An 18,650-nucleotide genomic window follows, 5' to 3' on the forward strand; every position below is an offset into this window, starting at 1 on the left:
ACAGGCAGCAACATTTTGACCTCAGCCAGAGCAACTTCTTACTAGACACATCACTGAAGTCATGAGAAACAAAAGCAAACATGAACTATTCGGACTTCATTAAGATAAAAAGCTCTGTACAGCAAAGGAAACAATCAACAAAACTAAAAGGCAACCTATGGAATGGAAGAAGATATTTGCAAACAACACATCTGATATCTGATAAATCATTAGTATCCAAAATCTATAAAGAACTAATCAAACTCAACACCCAAAAATCAAATAACCCAGTTAAGGAATGGGCAGAAGACACGAATAGACACTATTCCAAAGAAGAAATCCAGCTAGCTAACACACATGTGAAAAGAGCTTAACATTACTTATCATCGGGGAAATACAAATCAAAAGCACAATGATACCGCCTCACACCTTTCAGAATGGCTAAAATGAAGAACACAAGAAACAACAGGTGCTGGAAAGGATACTGAGAAAGGAGAACTCTCTTGCAATGCTGATGGGAATGCAAACTGGAGTAATCACTCTGGAGAAGAGTATGGAGGTTCCTCAAAAAAACTAAAAATAGAACTATCCTACAATCCAGCCATTGCACTATTAGGTATGTATCGAAAGGATACAAAAATACAGATTCAAAGGGGTACATGCACTCCAATGTTTAAAGCAGCATTATCAACATTAGCAAAACTATGGAGAGAGCCCAAATGCCCACTGACCGATGAATGGATAAAGAAGATGTGGTATACATATACAATGGAACATTACTCAACCATCTAAAAGAAAGAAATCATGCCATTTGCGACAATGTGGATGGAGAGTGCATTATGCTAAATGAGACAGGTCAAAGAAAGACAAATGTCATACGATTTCACTAATTTGTGGAAATTAAGAAACAAAATAGATTAACATGTGGAAAGGGGGGTATAAGAGGAGAGAGGAAAACAAACCAGAGGACACTCCTAAAGACAAAGAACAAACTGAGGATTGATGGAGGGAGGTGAGTGGTAGTTGGGCTAGTAAGTGATGGCTACTAAGGAGGGAACTTGTGATGAGCAATGGGTGTTGTATGCTAGTGTTGAATCACGGAATTCTACTCCTGAAACCAATATTGGAGTATATGTTAACTAAAATTTAAATTACAAAACAAAAAAGAAGCCTTCTCAATTTTGCTCTGACTTCACATGCAAAGGAACAGATAAATTCATAAAATTTTCCACTGGCATAATCTTTGGCCAATTTTAATAATTCTCTTGGTTTTCTAATATGTTGATCTGTTTAACAAATGTCTCACAGATTTTTTTAATATGAAATTTATTGTCAAATTGGTTCCCATACAACACCAACTGCTCATCCCAACAGGTGCCCTCCTCAATACCCATCACCCACCCTCCACTCCATCCCACCCCCCATCAACCCTCAGTTTGTTCCCAGTTTTTAAGTCTCTCATATGTTGGGTCCCTCCCTCTCTAACCTTTTTTTTTCCCCTTCCCCTCCTGCATGGTCTTCTGTTAAGTTTCTCAGGATCCACATAAGAGTGAAAACATATACTGTCATTCTCTGTATGACTTATTTCACTTAGCAGAACACTCTCCAGTCCCATCCACGTTGCGACAAAAGGCCATATTTCATGTTTTCTCATTGCCATGTAGTATTCCCTTGTGTATATAAACCACAATTTCTTTATCTGTTCATCACTTGATAGGCATTTAGGATCTTTCCATAATTTGACTATTGTTGAAAGTGCTGCTATAAACATTGGGGTAAAAGTGCCCCTATGCATTAGCACTCCTGTATGCCTTGAGTAAATTCCTAGCAGTGCTATTGCTGGGTCATAGGATAGATCTATTTTTAATTTCTTCAGGAACCTCCACATTGTTTTCCAGAGCAGGTGCACCAGTTTGCATTCCCATCAACAGTGCAAGAGGGTTACCGTTTCTCCAAATCCTTGCCAGCATATACAGTCTCCTGACTTGGTCATTTTAGCCACGCTGACTGCCAGGAGGTGATATCTCAATGTGGTTTTGATTTGTATTTCCCTGATAAGAAGTGATGGTGAGAATCTTTTCATGTACCTGTTGGCCATCTGCATGACTTCCTTAGAAAAGTGTCTATTCATGTTTTCTGCCATTTTCTTCACTAGATTATTTGTTTTTCGGGTGTGGAGTTTGGAGAGCTCTTTATAGATACTGGATACTAGCCATTTGTCCCATATGTCATTTGCAAATATCTTCTCCCATTCCTTTGGTTGCCTTTTAGTTTTGTTGATTGTTTCCTTGGCATTGCAGTGGCTTTTCATCTTCATGAGGTCCCAATAGTTCACTTTTGCTTTTAATTCCCCTGCTTTTGGGATGTGTCAAGTAAGAAATTGCTGTGGCTGAGGTCAGAGAGGTTTTTTCCTGCTTTCTCCTCTAGAGTTTTGATGGTTTCCTGTCTCACATTCAGGTGCTTCATCCATTTTGAGTTTATTTTTGTAAATGGTGTAAGAAAGTGGTCTAGTTTCATCACTCTGCATGTTGCTGTCCAGTTCTCCCAGGACCATTTGTTAAAGAGAATGTATTTTTTCCATTGGATATTCTTTCCTGCTTTGTATAAGATTTGTTGGCCATACTTTTGTGGGTCTAATTCTGGGGTTTCTATTCTATTCCACTGGTCTATATGTCTGTTTTTGTGCCACTACCATGCAGTCTTGGTGATTACAGCTTTGTAGTAGAGGCTAAAGTCTGGGATTGTGATGCCTCCCGCTTTGGTCTTCTTCTTCAATATTACTTTGGCTATTCGGGGTCTTTTGTGGTTCCATACAAATTTTGGGATTGCTTGTTCTAGCTTCGATAAGAATGCTGGTACAATTTTGATTGGGATTGCATTGAAAGTGTAGAGAGCTTTGGGTAGTGTTGACATTTTAATATTTATTCTTCCAATCCATGAGCACAGAATGTTTTTCCATTTCTTTGTATCTTCTTCAACTTCCTTCATAAACTTTCTATAGTTTTCAGCATACAGATCTTTTACATCTTTGGTAAGGTTTATTACCAGGTATCTTATGCTTCTTGGTGCAATTGTGAATGGGATCAGTTTACTTCTCTTTCTGTTGCTTCATTATTAGTGTGTAAGAATGCAACTGATTTCTGTACATTGATTTTGTATCCTGTGACTTTGCTGAATTCATGTATCGGTTCTAACAGACTTTTGGTGAAGTCTTGGGTTTTCCATGTATAGTATGTCATCTGCAAAAAGCGAAAGCTTGACTTCATCTTTACCAATTTTGATGCCTTTGATTTCCTTTTGTTGTCTGATTGCTGATGATAGCACTTACAACATTATGTTAAACAACAGTGGTGAGAATGGACATCCCTGTTGTATTCCTTGATGTCAGGGAAAAAGCTCTCAGTTTTTCCCCATTGAGTATGATATTAGCTGTGGGCCTTTCATAAGTGGCTTTTATGATGTTTATGTATGTTCCTTCTATCCCAACTTCTTTGAGGGTTTCTATTAAGAAAAGATGCTGAATTTGGTCAAATGCTTTTTTTCAATCGATTGACAGGATCATATGGTTCTTTTCTTTTATTAATGTAATGTATCACAATGATTAACTTGAGAATGTTGAAACAGCACTACAGCCCAGGAATGAATCCCACTTAGTCATAGTGAATAATTCTTTTTACATGCTGTTGAATTCGATGTGATAGTATATTATTGAGAATTTTTGCATCCATATTCATCAGGGATATTGGCCTGTAGTTCTGATTTTTTTTTTTTTTTCTGGGTCTCTGTCTGGTTTAGGAATCAAAGTAATACTGGCTTCATAGAATGAGTCTAGAAGTTTTCCTTCCCTTTCTATTTTTTAGAACAGATTGAGAAAGATAGGTATCTCTGCTTTAAATGTCTGGTAGAACTCCCCTGAGAAGCCATCTGGTCCTGGACTCTTATTTGTTGGGAGATTTTTGATGACTGATTCAATTTCTTCGCTGGTTATGGGTCTGTTCAAATTTTCTATTTCTTCCTGCTTGAGTTTTGGAAGTATGTGGGTGCTTAGGAATTTGTCCATTTCTTCCAGGTTGTCCAGTTTGTTGGCATATAATTTTTCCTAGTATTCCCTGATAATTGCTTGTATTTCTGAGGGATTGGTTGTCATAATTCCATTTTCATTCATGCTTTTATACATTTGGGTCATCTCCCTTTTCTTTTTGAGAAGCCTGGCTAGAGGTTTATCAGTTTGGTTTATTTTTCAAAAAACCAACTCTTGGTTTCACTGATCTGCTCTACATTTATTTTTAGATTCTATATTGTTTATTTCTGCTCTGATCTTTATTGTTTCTCTTCTTCTGCTGGGATTGAGGTGTCTTTGCTGTTCTACTTCTACTTCCTTTAGGTGTGCTGTTAGATTTTTGTATTTGGCATTTTCTTGATTCTTTAGATAGGCCTGGATTGCAATGTATTATCCTCTCAGGACTGCCTTCACTGCATCCCAAAGTGGTTGGATTGTTGTATTTTCATTTTCATTTGTTTCCATGTATTTTTAAATTTCTTCTCTAATTGCCTGGTTACCCATTCCTTCCTTAGTAGGGTGTTTTTTAACCTCCATGTTTTTGGAGGTTTTCCAGACTTTTTCTTGTGCTTGATTTCAAGCTTCATAGCATTGTGGTCTGAAAGTATGCATGGTATGATCTCAATTCTTGTATACTTATGAAGGGCTGTTTTGTGACCCAGAATGTGATCTATCGTGGAGAACGTTCCATGTGCACTTGAGAAGAAAGTATATTCTGTTGCTTTGGGATGCAGAGTTCTAAATAAATCTGTCAAGTCCATCTGATCCAGTGTATCATTCAGGGCCCTTGTTTCTTTATTGATCCTGTGTCTAGATGATCTATCGAATGTTGTAAGTGGAGTATTAAAGTCCCCTGCAATTACCACATTCTTATCAATAAGGTTGCTTATGTTTGTGATTGTTTTATATATTTGGGGGCTCTCATATTCGGTGCATAGACATATATAATTGTTAGCTCTTCCTGATGGATAGACCCTGTAATTATTATATGATGTCCTTCTTCATCTCTTGTTACAGCCTTTAATTTAAAGGCTAGTTTGTCTAACCATGGCTATTCCAACTTTCTTTTGACTTCCAGTAGCATGATAGATAGTTCTCCATCCCCTCACTTTCAATCTGAAGGTGTCTTCAGGTCTAAAATGAGTCTCTTGTAGACAGAAAATAGATGGGTCTTGTTTTTTTTATCCATTCTGATACCCTATGTCTTTTGGTTGGAGCATTTAGTTCATTTACATTCAGTGTTATTATAGAAGATATGGGTTTAGAGTCATTGTGATGTCTGTAGCTTTCATGCTTGTAGTGATGACTCTGGTACTCTGTGGTCCTTGCAACATTTAATTCACAGAATCCCACTTAGGATCTCTTGTAGGGCTGGTTTCATGGTGATGAATTCCTTCAGTTTTTGTTTGTTTGGGAAGACCTTTATCTCTCCTTCTATTCTGAATGACAGACTTGCTGGATAAAGCATTCTTGGCTGCATATTTTTTGTGTTCATCACATTGAATATTTTCTGCCATTCCTTTCTGGACTGCCAAGTTTCAGTAGATAGGTCTGCCACTAGTCTTATCGGTCTCCCTTTATATTTAGGGCATGTTTATCCCTAGCTGCTTTCAGAATTTTTTCTTTATCCTTGTATTTGGACAATTTCACTATGATATGTCATGGAGAAGATCGATTCAAGTTACGTCTGAAGGGCGTTCTCTGTGCCTCTTGGATTTCAATGTGTTTTTCCTTCCCCAGATCAGGAAAGTTCTCAGCTCTGATTTGTTCAAGCACCCCTCCAGCCCCTTTCTTTCTCTCTTCCTCTTCTGGAATTCCTATTATATGGATACTGTTCCATTTGACTGCATCACTTAGTTCTCTAATTCTCCCCTCATAATCCTGGATTTTTTTATCTCTTTTTCTCAGCTTCCTCTTTTTCAATAATTTTATCTTCTAATTCACCTATTCTCTCCTCTGCCTCTTCAATCCGAGCTGTGGTCACCTCCATTTTATTTTGAACCTCATTTATAGGATTTTTTTTTAGCTCCTCATGACTCTTTCTTAGTCCCTTGATCTCTGTAGCAATAGATTCTCTGCTGTCCTCTATGTTTTTTTCAAGCCTAGAGATTAATTTTATGACTACTATTCTAAATTCTTGTTCCGTTATATTGCCTAAAACGTTTTTGATCAATTCGTTAGCTGTCGCTAATTCCTGGAGTTTCTTTTGAGAATTTTTCCGTTTCATCATTCTGGATAGTCCCTGTGGTGGGATGGAACTGCAGGGCACTTCCCCTGTGCTGTCTGGAGTAACTTGTTTTGGTGGGTGGGGAACAAATGTCTCTTAGATTTCTGAAAATTCCCTGAATAAAAAATGTTGGTTATTAGAGAATAAAATAGGCAGGTTACTTTGGTCTGAAAGATGTTTGCTAATGTGTTCTCCAACTATAACAATAAATACTTGGTAATGTGTATGTTTTGTTCTTGGACTTTGGACTAAAGCTGAGGAAAAACATAAAACAGTATAAAATGCTTTACAATTTATATTAAAAAACAAAGTCCTGGATTATAACAAAATCACCATGGCATCTTTGTGGCCCCTTGTAGGCATCATTCTTCAAGCCACTACTGAATGAATGTATCAAATGGGAGATTCCCTTTCCTGTCTTTCCACACTGTTCCTATAATCTTGAGGAAGTTACATATTTTGGACTTTGGTGTTCTCTCATTCTCTCTTTTTAAAAACTTAAGTTAGAGATCAATTTGTGTTCCACAATTTCCTGAGGTAGATCTTGATCTATTTGATTTTCCACATTCAATACTCAAAAAATGTCACTTGAGTATGAACACCTAGTAAAAAGTATTTGGTGGTGTTCATATGTGCATGTGTATGCACAATATTTATATTACATGTTAAAAGTTAAAAAAATTCATCCTTTATGTTTCAAGAATCTTACTACATTAAAGGGAAAAAAATAAATAAAATTTAGGCCACGGAAAGAATGGAAGATTGAATTACCCAGCAAATTATCAGTTAAATACACTCTTTTTACAAAAAACAAGTAACAATCTCTGGGCAGTCTAAGTCTGCTTATTAAAAAAGTGAATGGGGTGCCTGGCTGGCTCAGTTGGTTTAGTGTCTGACTCTTGATCTCAGCTCGGGTCATTATCTCACAGTTCGTGAGTGTGAGCCTGGCATTGGTCTCTGCCCTGATGGTGTGAAGCATTCTTGGGATTCTGTCTCTCCTTCTGTCCCTTCCCTGCTTGTGTGCACATACTCTCTATCTCAAAATAAATAAATACACTTTATATATAAATAAAGAAAATATAAAAAAAATATAATGTTTGTTTGATCCCGCTGGTACTCCTCAATTTTACAGGTTATCACACAGTATATGAAACCTATTCTGAACTAGAAAATATTTCTAAAGGCTGCTATGTTACCAACCACAGATAACAGAAATAAATTAGAGCTTAAAAAGGACTTCTCTTTGGAAGATATATTGTGAGAGTCTAAAAACATATATACTGCATACATAACCTGTACAGTGTGCCAGAAAAAAATATTAACCAACTAATATATGGTAGGGAAAATTCTATGGCTTCCTATACTAGAAAAATAGATAGATTTCAATGACTTTTCTTCCAAAGTGGTTCAATTTATGACATATTAATGAGTAGTAGCTAGTACAATAAATAAGCTTCATATTCTTTACTCAAAATAATCTACCTATTTAAATTGATAAAAAACTCAAAGAGCATTTATTCATGAAAGTGAACTCTAATAGTTAAAATGTTATTCACTTAGAATGCAAGGATAGGACTTGCAAATGTCTTTGAATCCTCACATAAATATGCATGCCATTCATAATAGTAGCCTTGATGAGAACCCACTGTAATTGGCTGAGAAATGCTTAAGGGGCTTATATTAAACCGGAATATAGAATGGTGGTTAGAAATCACAGAACAGGTGACACTTCATTCTAGTAACCGGGTGATAAAAAGTGCGGGCTATGATGTACAGATGGTAGCAATGTTACTACTTTAGGATATAAACAAAACAATGTTTATATGAAATTATAAAGTGTTGTGTAGAGAATCAAATATAAAATTAAGTTAATACACTAGGCTAAGTAAATGCATTTTTATTACAATTCACACATATATATGTGTATGTGTATTAGTGTGTATATATTTTATATATACTTTTACATAGGAAGACCTCAGAGTTACTTTAATTACCAAAGAATCACCCAGAAGTTTAATATGCTACTTCAAACATAGGAGTTTTTGTTTTGTTTTTAATCAATTATCTATCTACACATATATACATTTAATTATATAATCTCCTGAAAGAATCACTTCAAATTGGAGGGTGAGGTATACTTTTTATAATAAACATTAAATCTGAACTGTATACAGAATTCTGAGATAGGCTCTGCAGAGGATAAAAAGATGTGGAAGAGTGGCAACAATTCACTCTGAAAGAGGTTGCAATCATTTTATGGCAAAAATGTCTTCTTTGCTTAGGATTCAACACATATAGGTCTCATTATGAGGTTTATAACAGTACAAGACAATCAAAACTTTTCAATGTCTTTTTCTTTAAAAACAACAAATAGGGGGGCATCTGGGTGGCTCAGTCGGTTAAGCGTTCGACTTCGGCTCAGGTCATGATCTAGCGGTCTATGAGTTCGAGCCCCGCATTGGGCTCTGTGCTGACAGCTCAGAGCCTGGAGCCTGTTTCAGATTCTGTGTCTCCCTCTCTCTCTGACCCTCCCCTGTTCATGCTGTCTCTGTCTCAAAAATAAATAAATGTTAAAAAAAACAACAACAACAACAACAAATAGAGGAGCTGGGTGGCTCAGTCAGTTACGCATCTGACTTCAGCTTAGGTCATGATCTCAGGGTTCATGTGTTCAAGCCCTGCATCAAGCTCTGCGCTGACAGGGAGAGCCTGCTTGGGATTCTCTCTTTCTCTCTGCTCTTCCCACTCTCTCAAAATAAATAAACTTCAAATTAAAAACAAAAAACAAACAAAAATTACAAATAAACAAACACCAGATACTAGTTACAAGATATGATCTGAGTTAGGAAAGTAAATACAGGGATTTAGTGGAAAAATAGGAATGAGGCTAAATATTTCATTTTCAAAAAAGGCTAGTAAGTAAACAAGTGAGCTTCTACTTACTGCCCAGTGATCTGTTCCTTCTGTCTGTATTCCTTACCTAAAAGCTCTGTAGGAGTGAGTAGTTAGTAGCAACACAAGAGAAAACAGTGTGACTTCTTCTGAATCAGGCAATGCCACAGGAAGAGGAAAAGAACGATTAATAAAACCATACGGGCACCTGGGTGGCTCCAGTTCAGCAGTCAGTTCAGCATCGGTCCTACTCTTGGTTTTGGCTCAGGTCAAGATCTCACAATTCTTGAGATTGAGCCCCGCATGGGGCTCTGTGCTGGTGGGCTTGGGAATCCTCACTCCTTCTCTCTGTCCGTCCCCACTCATGCTCTCTCTCAAAATAAATAAAGTTAAAAAAAAAAACATAGAGCCTCCCTCTTCCTTTTTAATTTAAATTGATAGGAGGACCTCTGGTCCTGTGGGAAATGACACTCCCTATTCATGTCTACTTTGGCAAGTAATTGGAGGAGGAAGAGCTCTTCTGGAAACATAGAGACCTATCCTATTCAGAAGTAAATTACTTTCAAATTTGTAACATTCTCACCTCCATTTGTCAACCACATGGTTAAGAAACATGGATATCTACTTCCAGCAATATAGTGGACTGCACACCTTGAAGGGGTCTCTTGTTTCTAACCAAAAATGACTTTTTGTATTAAACTAATTTTTACTTCACTGCTGAGATGGAAGGCAATAACCAAAATGTCTGCAAGAAACTCCCTAACCCCAAACCCAAACACACACACACACACACACACACACACACAGTAAAAACCCTGAGCTGAATTCAAAGTTTTAAGAAAAAAACACTGCTATTTAAAAACAAAAGCCTTCATTCTAGCCACAACTAACTTTCTTCCCAAGATACATGAACCACATTTTTAAAAAGTCATGTCACTAAGAGATGTATTTTCTTTTTTTTTTAAGTTTTTATTTACATTCCAGTTAGTTAACACACAGTGTAATTAAATTTTCAGGTGTACAAGAGTGATTCAACATTTTCATATAATACCCAGTGTTCATCACAAGTTCACTCCTTAATCACCATCACCTATATAACCCATTCCCCCAGCCACTTCCCATCTAGTAACTATCAGTTTGTTCTAAGAAATGCCTTTTTAATAAAGCTTTACCTTTATGTTAAAAAAAAAAAGTCTTCTTGCTTGTATTCATCAGTGTGGGAGCTGTATCTGGGGCTCCTTTATCAAGCAACTTCTCCCCTGAAAGAGCTGAAATGGTCCCAAATTTTATTGCCTTCTGGCTGAAGTGAACACAAATAATCCTTGAAGGAAAGCATCCTTAATCTGGGTCCCCAGATTTCCAAAGATTAAAACTAATCAAATATAAACTATCAAAGATAAGCATGGCACAAGAAACTAAACTAATAACATGAATCAACAGAAACAATACATGGCAGAATGTCAAATATATGAAAAAAATGAACAAGCAAGAGAGAATATCAATCGACAAGAAAGATTTGAGTAGAGGAGGAGCAGAGCTTCTATAAATGAAAAATTAAATGAGGTAAAAAAAATGCAAGGGTTAAACTACAGATTTTACAGAAGTACAGAGAATTACTGAACTGGAAAAGAGATCTCAATAAAGCACCCAGAATATAGCCAGAATAACAAGGAGATATATAGTATGAAATAGAGACTAAGAAGTAGGGATGAGAGAATGCTAAATTCTAAAACATTTCTATTTAGGATTCCAAAAAGATGAGAAGAGAGACAATGAAGGAAAATGTTATTTGCTAAGATACTGGCTGATAATTTTCCAAAATGATACATGACAATTCACAGAGGAAATACATTGCAGTTGTTTGAACCATAGGGAATCATAGGCCAAAATGGTTTAATATTGTTAATTACATATGGTTCAACCTATACCAAGCTATATAAATACAAAGAAACTAACATCTAAAGTCACTGTAGTGAAAATGCAGAACACCAAAAGCAGACACTCTCAAAAACAACTTAAGCGAAAAGAAGTATCATTTATAAAGAAATGACAATTAGGCTGACATCAACTTTTCAACAGCAAAAAGGAATCCAAACGACAATGGAATAGAATTTTAAAGTACTGAGAAAAAAGAAATGCCAACCTAGAAATGTTTACCTCACAAATCTTCACTCAAGACAAAAAGGCAAAAAAATACTTATGTTCATATACACACAAACTAGGCATTTACTGCCAACAGATGTAAACTAGAGGAACTTTAGGTACTTCAGAAGGAAGGAATAGACTCCTATTAACAAGACTCATCCTGCTTGGTAAAAAACTGTGATTTCCATACAGGATGAAAAATATGTAATAATCTGCTATTTATAGTCCCAAATATAGACTTAGGTTGAAAAACAGAGATGAAGAAAGACATAACAGGCAAATAGCAATAAACTGGAGTAACTATTTGAATATCAGGCAAAGTAGACTTTAAGTTAAAAAATGCATTATTATGGGTACAGAAAGCCAGAAAATCATGTAAAATATTAAATTCATCAGGAAGGCTCTCCCCGGTATCTCACCGCTGCGTCAGTGCAGTTAGGCATCAGCAAATTAATGAGAGGAGAGAGGAGGCCCCTGCTCTTGGGCACCCGCAGGAACTTACTCCAGCTCCAGACACACCGTAAACACTTTCATCTAACGGAAGATAAGCTGTGAAATCGGATTTCTGAACCACAAGACACTTGTGTAAAAACTGCATTCCATGCCAGGCCTGAAATGTTCCAAAGCTCAGTTTGTATTTTCTTTTAGAAATTATTTTGGCGAGGAGAGAGGGAAGATGGTGGCATAGGAGGACGCTGGGCTCACCTCGCGTCCTGCTGATCACTTAGATTCCACCTACACCTGCCTAAATAACCCAGAAAACCGCCAGAGGATTAGCAGCACGGAGTCTCCAGAGCCAAGCGCAGACGAGAGGCCCACGGAAGAGGGTAGGAAGGGCGGCGAGGCGGTGCGTGCTCCACGGACTGGCAGGAGGGAGCCGGAGCGGAGGGGCGGCTCGCCGGCCAAGCAGAGACCCTGAGTCTGGCTTGCAAAAACAGAGGGGCCTGACGGACTGTGTTCCCACAGCAAGCACGACTTAGCGTCTGGGAGGTCATAAGTTAACAGCTCTGCTCTGAAAGCGGGAAGGCTGGAGGACAAAGGGAGGGAGAGCTGCTGAGCCCCCAGACGACAGAGCTCAGTTTGGTGGGGAACAAAGGCACTCCCCAGCGCCATCTCCCCCGCCCATCCCCCAGCCAAAATCCCAAAGGGAACCAGTTCCTGCCAGGGTACTTGCTAGCTCCCCGCAAACACCCAACTCTGCGCTTCTGCGGAGCCAAAACTCCGGCAGCGGATCTGACTCCATCCCGCTGCCACAGGGCCCCTCCTGAACTGGATCACCTAAGGAGAAGCTAGCTAAGCCTGCCCCTCCTGCCCACGTGCACCTTGCCTACCCACCCCAGCTAATACGCCAGATCCCCAGCATCACAAGCCTGGCAGTGTGCAAGTAGCCCAGACGGGCCACGCCACCCCACAGTGAATCCCGCCCCTAGGAGAGGGGAAGAGAAGGCACACACCAGTCTGACTGTGGCCCCAAAGGTGGGCTGGGGGCAGACATCAGGTCGGACTGCGGCCCTGCCCACCAACTCGAGTTATACAACACAGCACAGGGGAAGTGCCTTGCAGGTCCTCACCACTCCAGGGACTATCCAAAATGACCAAGCAGAAGAATTCCCCTCAGAAGAATCTCCAGGAAATAACAACAGCTAATGAACTGATCAAAAAGGATTTAAATAATATAACAGAAAGTGAATTTAGAATACTAGTCATAAAATTAATCGCTGGCCTTGAAAACAGTATAGAGGACAGCAGAGAATCTCGTGCTACAGAGATCAAGGGACTAAGGAACAGTCACGAGGAGCTGAAAAGTGCTTTAAACGAAATGCAAAACAAAATGGAAACGACGACAGCTTGGATTGAAGAGGCAGAGGAGAGAAAAGGTGGACTAGAAGATAAAGTTATGGAAAAAGAGGAAGCTGAGAGAAAGAGAGATAAAAAAATCCAGGAGTATGAGGGGAAAATTAGAGAACTAAGTGATACACTAAAAAGAAATAATATACGCATAATTGGTATCCCAGAGGAGGAAGAGAGAGGGAAAGGTGCTGAAGGGGTACTTGAAGAAATAATAGCTGAGAACTTCCCTGAACAGGGGAAGAAAAAAGGCATTGAAATCCAAGAGGGATAGAGAACTCCCTTCAGACGTAACTTGAATCGATCTTCTGCACGACATATCATAGTGAAACTGGCAAAATACAAGGATAAAGAGAAAATTCTGAAAGCAACAAGGGATAAACGTGCCCTCACATATAAAGGGAGACCTATAAGACTCGTGATTGATCTCTCTTTTGAGACTTGGTAGGCCAGAAAGAATTGGCACGAGATCTTCAGTGTGCTAAACAGAAAAAATATACAGCCGAGAATCCTTTATCCAGCAAGTCTGTCATTTAGAATAGAAGGAGAGATAAAGGTCTTCCCAAACAAACAAAAACTGAAGGAATTTGTCACTACTAAACTAGCCCTACAAGAGATCCTAGGGGGACCCTGTGAGACAAAGTACCAGAGACATCACTACAAGGATAAAACATACAGACATCACAATTACTTTAAACCCGTATCTTTCTATAATAACACTGAACGTAAATGGATTAAATGCGCCAACCAAAAGACATAGGGTATCAGAATGGATACAAAAACAAGACCCATCTATTTGCTGTCTACAAGAGACTCATTTTAGACCTGAGGACACCTTTAGATTGAGAGTGAGGGGATGGAGAACTATTTATCATGCTACTGGAAGCCAAAAGAAAGCTGGAGTAGCCATACTTATCTCAGACAAACTAGACTTTAAAGGCTGTAACAAGAGATGAAGACGGGCATTATATAATAATCACAGGGTCTATCCATCAGGAAGAGCTAACAATTATAAATGTCTATGCGCCGAATACCGGAGCCCCCAAATATATAAAACAATTACTCATAAACATAAGCAACCTTATGGATAAGAATGTGGTAATTGCAGGGGACTTTAACACCCCACTTACAGAAATGGATAGATCATCTAGACACATGGTCAATAAAGAAACAAGGGCCCTGAATGAGACATTGGATCAGATGGACTTGACAGACATATTTAGAACTCTGCATCCCAAAGCAACAGAATATACTTTCTTCTCGAGTGCACATGGAACATTCTCCAAGATAGATCATATACTGGGTCACAAAACAGCCCTTCATAAGTATACAAGAATTGAAATCATACCATGCATACTTTCAGACCACAATGCGATGAAGCTTGAAATCAACCACAGGAAAAAGTCTGGAAAACCTCCAAAAGCATGGAGGTTAATGAACACCCTACTAACGAATGAGTGGGTCAACCAGGCAATTAGAGAAGAAATTAAAAATTATATGGAAACAAACGAAAATGAAAATACAACAATGCAAAAGTTTTGGGATGCAGCAAAGGCAGTCCTGAGAGGAAAATACATTGCAATCCAGGCCTATCTCAAGAAACAAGAAAAATCCCAAATACAAAATCTAACAGCACACCTAAAGGAAATAGAAGCAGAACAGCAAAGGCAGCCTAAACCCAGCAGAAGAAGAGAAATAATAAAGATCAGAGCAGAAATAAACAATATAGAATCTAAAAACACTGTAGAGCAGATCAACGAAACCAAGCGTTGGTTTTTTGAAAAAATAAACTAAATTGACAAACCTCTAGCCAGGCTTCTCAAAAAGAAAAGGGAGAGGACCCAAATAGATAAAATCATGAATGAAAATGGAATTATTACAACCAATCCCTCAGAGATACAAACAATTATCAGGGAATACTATGAACAATTATATGCCAACAAATTGGACAACCTGGAAGAAATGGACAAATTCCTAAACACCCACACACTTCCAAAACTCAATCAGGAGGAAATAGAAAGCTTGAACAGACCCATAACCAGCAAAGAAATTGAATCGGTTATCAAAAATCTCCCAACAAATGAGATACCCGGACCAGATGGCTTCCCAGGGGAGTTCTACCAGACGTTTAAAGCAGAGATAATACCTATCCTTCTCAAGCTATTCCAAGAAATAGAAGGGGAAGGAAAACTTCCAGACTCATTCTATGAAGCCAGTATTACTTTGATTCCTAAACCAGACAGAGACCCAGTAAAAAAAGAGAACTACAGGCCAATATCCCTGATGAATATGGATGCAAAAATTCTCAATAAGATACTAGCAAATCGAATTCAACGGCATATAAAAAGAATTATTCACCATGATCAAGTGGGATTCATTCCTGGGATGCAGGGCTGGTTCAACATTCACAAATCAATCAACGTGATACATCACATTAACAAAAAAAAAAAAGAGAAGAACCATATGATCCTGTCAATCGATGCAGAAAAGGCCTTTGACAAAATCCAGCACCCTTTCTTAATAAAAACGCTTGAGAAAGTCGGGATAGAAGGAACATACTTAAAGATCATAAAAGCCATTTATGAAAAGCCAACAGCTAACATCATCCTCAATGGGGAAAAACTGAGAGCTTTTTCCCTGAGATCAGGAACACGACAGGGATGCCTACTCTCACTGCTGTTGTTTAACATAGTGCTGGAAGTTCTAGCATCAGCAATCAGACAACAAAAGGAAATCCAAGGCATCAAAATTGGCAAAGATGAAGTCAAGCTTTCGCTTTTTGCAGATGACATGATATTATACATGGAAAATCCGATAGACTCCACCAAAAGTCTGCTAGAACTGATACAGGAATTCAGCAAAGTTGCAGGATACAAAATCAATGCACAGAAATCAGTTGCATTCTTATACACTGACAATGAAGCCACAGAAAGACAAATAAAGAAACTGATCCCATTCACAATTGCACCAAGAAGCATAAAATACCTAGGAATAAATCTAACCAAAGATGTAAAAGATCTGTATGCTGAAAACTATAGAAAACTTATGAAGGAAATTGAAGAAGATATAAAGAAATGGAAAGACATTCCCTGCTCATGGGTTGGAAGAATAAATATTGTCAAAATGTCAATACTACCCAAAGCTATCTACACATTCAATGCAATCCCAATCAAAATTGCACCAGCATTCTTCTCGAAACTAGAACAAGCACTCCTTAAATTCATATGGAACCACAAAAGGCCCCGAATAGCCAAAGTAATTTTGAAGAAGACCAAAGCAGGAGGCATCACAATCCCAGACTTTAGCCTCTACTACAAAGCTGTCATCATCAAGACAGCATGGTATTGGCACAAAAACAGACACATAGAGCAATGGAATAGAATAGAAACCCCAGAACTAGACCCACAAACGTATGGCCAACTCATCTTTGACAAAGCAGGAAAGAACATCCAATGGAAAAAAGACAGTCTCTTTAACAAATGGTGCTGGGAGAACTGGACAGCAACATGCAGAAGGTTGAAACTAGAGCACTTTTTCACACCATTCACAAAAACAAACTCAAAATGGATAAAGGACCTGAATGTCAGACAGGAAACCATCACAACCTTAGAGGAGAAAGCAGGAAAAGACCTCTCTCACCTCAGCCGTAGCAATCTCTTACTCGACACATCCCCAAAGGCAAGGGAATTAAAAGCAAAAGTGAATTACTGGGACCTTATGAAGATAAAAAGCTTCTGCACAGCAAAGGAAACAACCAACAAAACTAAAAGGCAACCAACGGAATGGGAAAAGATATTTGCAAATGACATATCGGACAAAGGGCTAGTATCCAAAATCTATAAAGAGCTCACCAAACTCCACACCCAAAAAACAAATAACCCAGTGAAGAAATGGGCAGAAAATATGAATGGACACTTCTCTAAAGAAGACATCCGGATGGCCAACAGGCACATGAAAAGATGTTCAACGTCGCTCCTTATCAGGGAAATACAAATCAAAACCACACTCAGATATCACCTCACGCCAGTCAGAGTGGCCAAAATGAACAAATCAGGAGACTATAGATGCTGGCGAGGATGTGGAGAAACGGGAACCCTCTTGCACTGTTGGTGGGAATGCAAATTGGTGCAGCCGCTCTGGAAAGCAGTGTGGAGGTTCCTCAGAAAATTAAAAATAGACCTACCCTATGACCCAGCAATAGCACTGCTAGGAATTTATCCAAGGGATACAGGAGTACTGATGCATAGGGGCACTTGTACCTCAATGTTTATAGCAGCACTCTCAACAATAGCCAAATTATGGAAAGAGCCTAAATGTCCATCAACTGATGAATGGATAAAGAAATTGTGGTTTATATACACAATGGAATACTACATGGCAATGAGGAAAAATGAAATATGGCCTTTTGTAGCAACGTGGATGGAACTGGAGAGTGTGATGCTAAGTGAAATAAGCCATACGGAGAAAGACAGATACCATATGGTTTCACTCTTATGCGGATCCTGAGAAACTTAACAGAAACCCATGGGGGAGGGGAAGGAAAAAAAAAAAAGAGGTTAGAGTGGGAGAGAGCCAAAGCATAAGAGACTGTTAAAAACTGAGAACAAACTGAGGGTTGATGGGGGGTGGGAGGGAGGGGAGGGTGGGTGATGGGTATTGAGGAGGGCACCTTTTGGGATGAGCACTGGGTGTTGTATGGAAACCAATTTGACAATAAATTTCATATATTAAAAAAAATTAAATTAAATTAAATTATATTAAAAAATATAAATAAATAAATTCATCAGGAAGATTAAAGTTATAAATTTATATGATTTTAATAAATTGCCTCAAAATAAATATAAGGTAAAAGCTGATAGAATTATAGGGAGAAACTGACAAATCACACATCATATTGGGAGATTTCAAAACACTTTATTACTGGTAGACCAAAGGAAAAAAAAAACCTCCATAAAATTTGAAAATTACAACTCAAAGCCTGACTTACTAAACTCTAAGACCAGTAATTAGAGAACCCTGAGCCCTAGAACTAAACACATTCTGCTTGAGCACAAATGGAAAAATTATAAAAACTGATGACATACTAAATCATAAAGTTTAAAGTATTAATACCATAAAAACATATTTTCCAGACACAACTTAATTTTCTACAACAAAAATAGATGGTTAGACAAAAAGGATCCACCAAATCGGCTATTTTAAAACCTCTCTTAACAACTTATGTGTAAATGAAGAAATCATAATAGAAATTAAGGTACTTAAGACTAAAAAATAATGAAAATAATACATAATAACTGTGAAGAGCCAAATAGTTAGAATTTTATCACTTTAAATACTTATATTAGAAAATAAGGAATAAAAATGTTTATCTCATTGGGTTTCAGCCTAAGAACTGGGAAGGCAGAAAAGAGGAGGGATGAGCTGAACAATATCCAAAGAAAACAAAATAAAGGAGATAATAAAGAATGGAAACTAATGAACTAGGAACACAAAGCTATA

General features: G+C 38.1%; 1 protein-coding gene across 2 annotated transcripts in view; it reads right to left on the reverse strand.

Moving 5' to 3' along the window:
* CHM (CHM Rab escort protein) overlaps positions 1 to 18,650 on the reverse strand; it is a 251,299-nt gene that overhangs the window by 135,055 nt on the left and 97,594 nt on the right. The gene's annotated exons all lie outside the window — the stretch shown is intronic.

Source organism: Acinonyx jubatus, chromosome X (genome assembly GCF_027475565.1).
Source record: "Acinonyx jubatus isolate Ajub_Pintada_27869175 chromosome X, VMU_Ajub_asm_v1.0, whole genome shotgun sequence".
Taxonomy (NCBI): Eukaryota; Metazoa; Chordata; class Mammalia; order Carnivora; family Felidae; genus Acinonyx; species Acinonyx jubatus.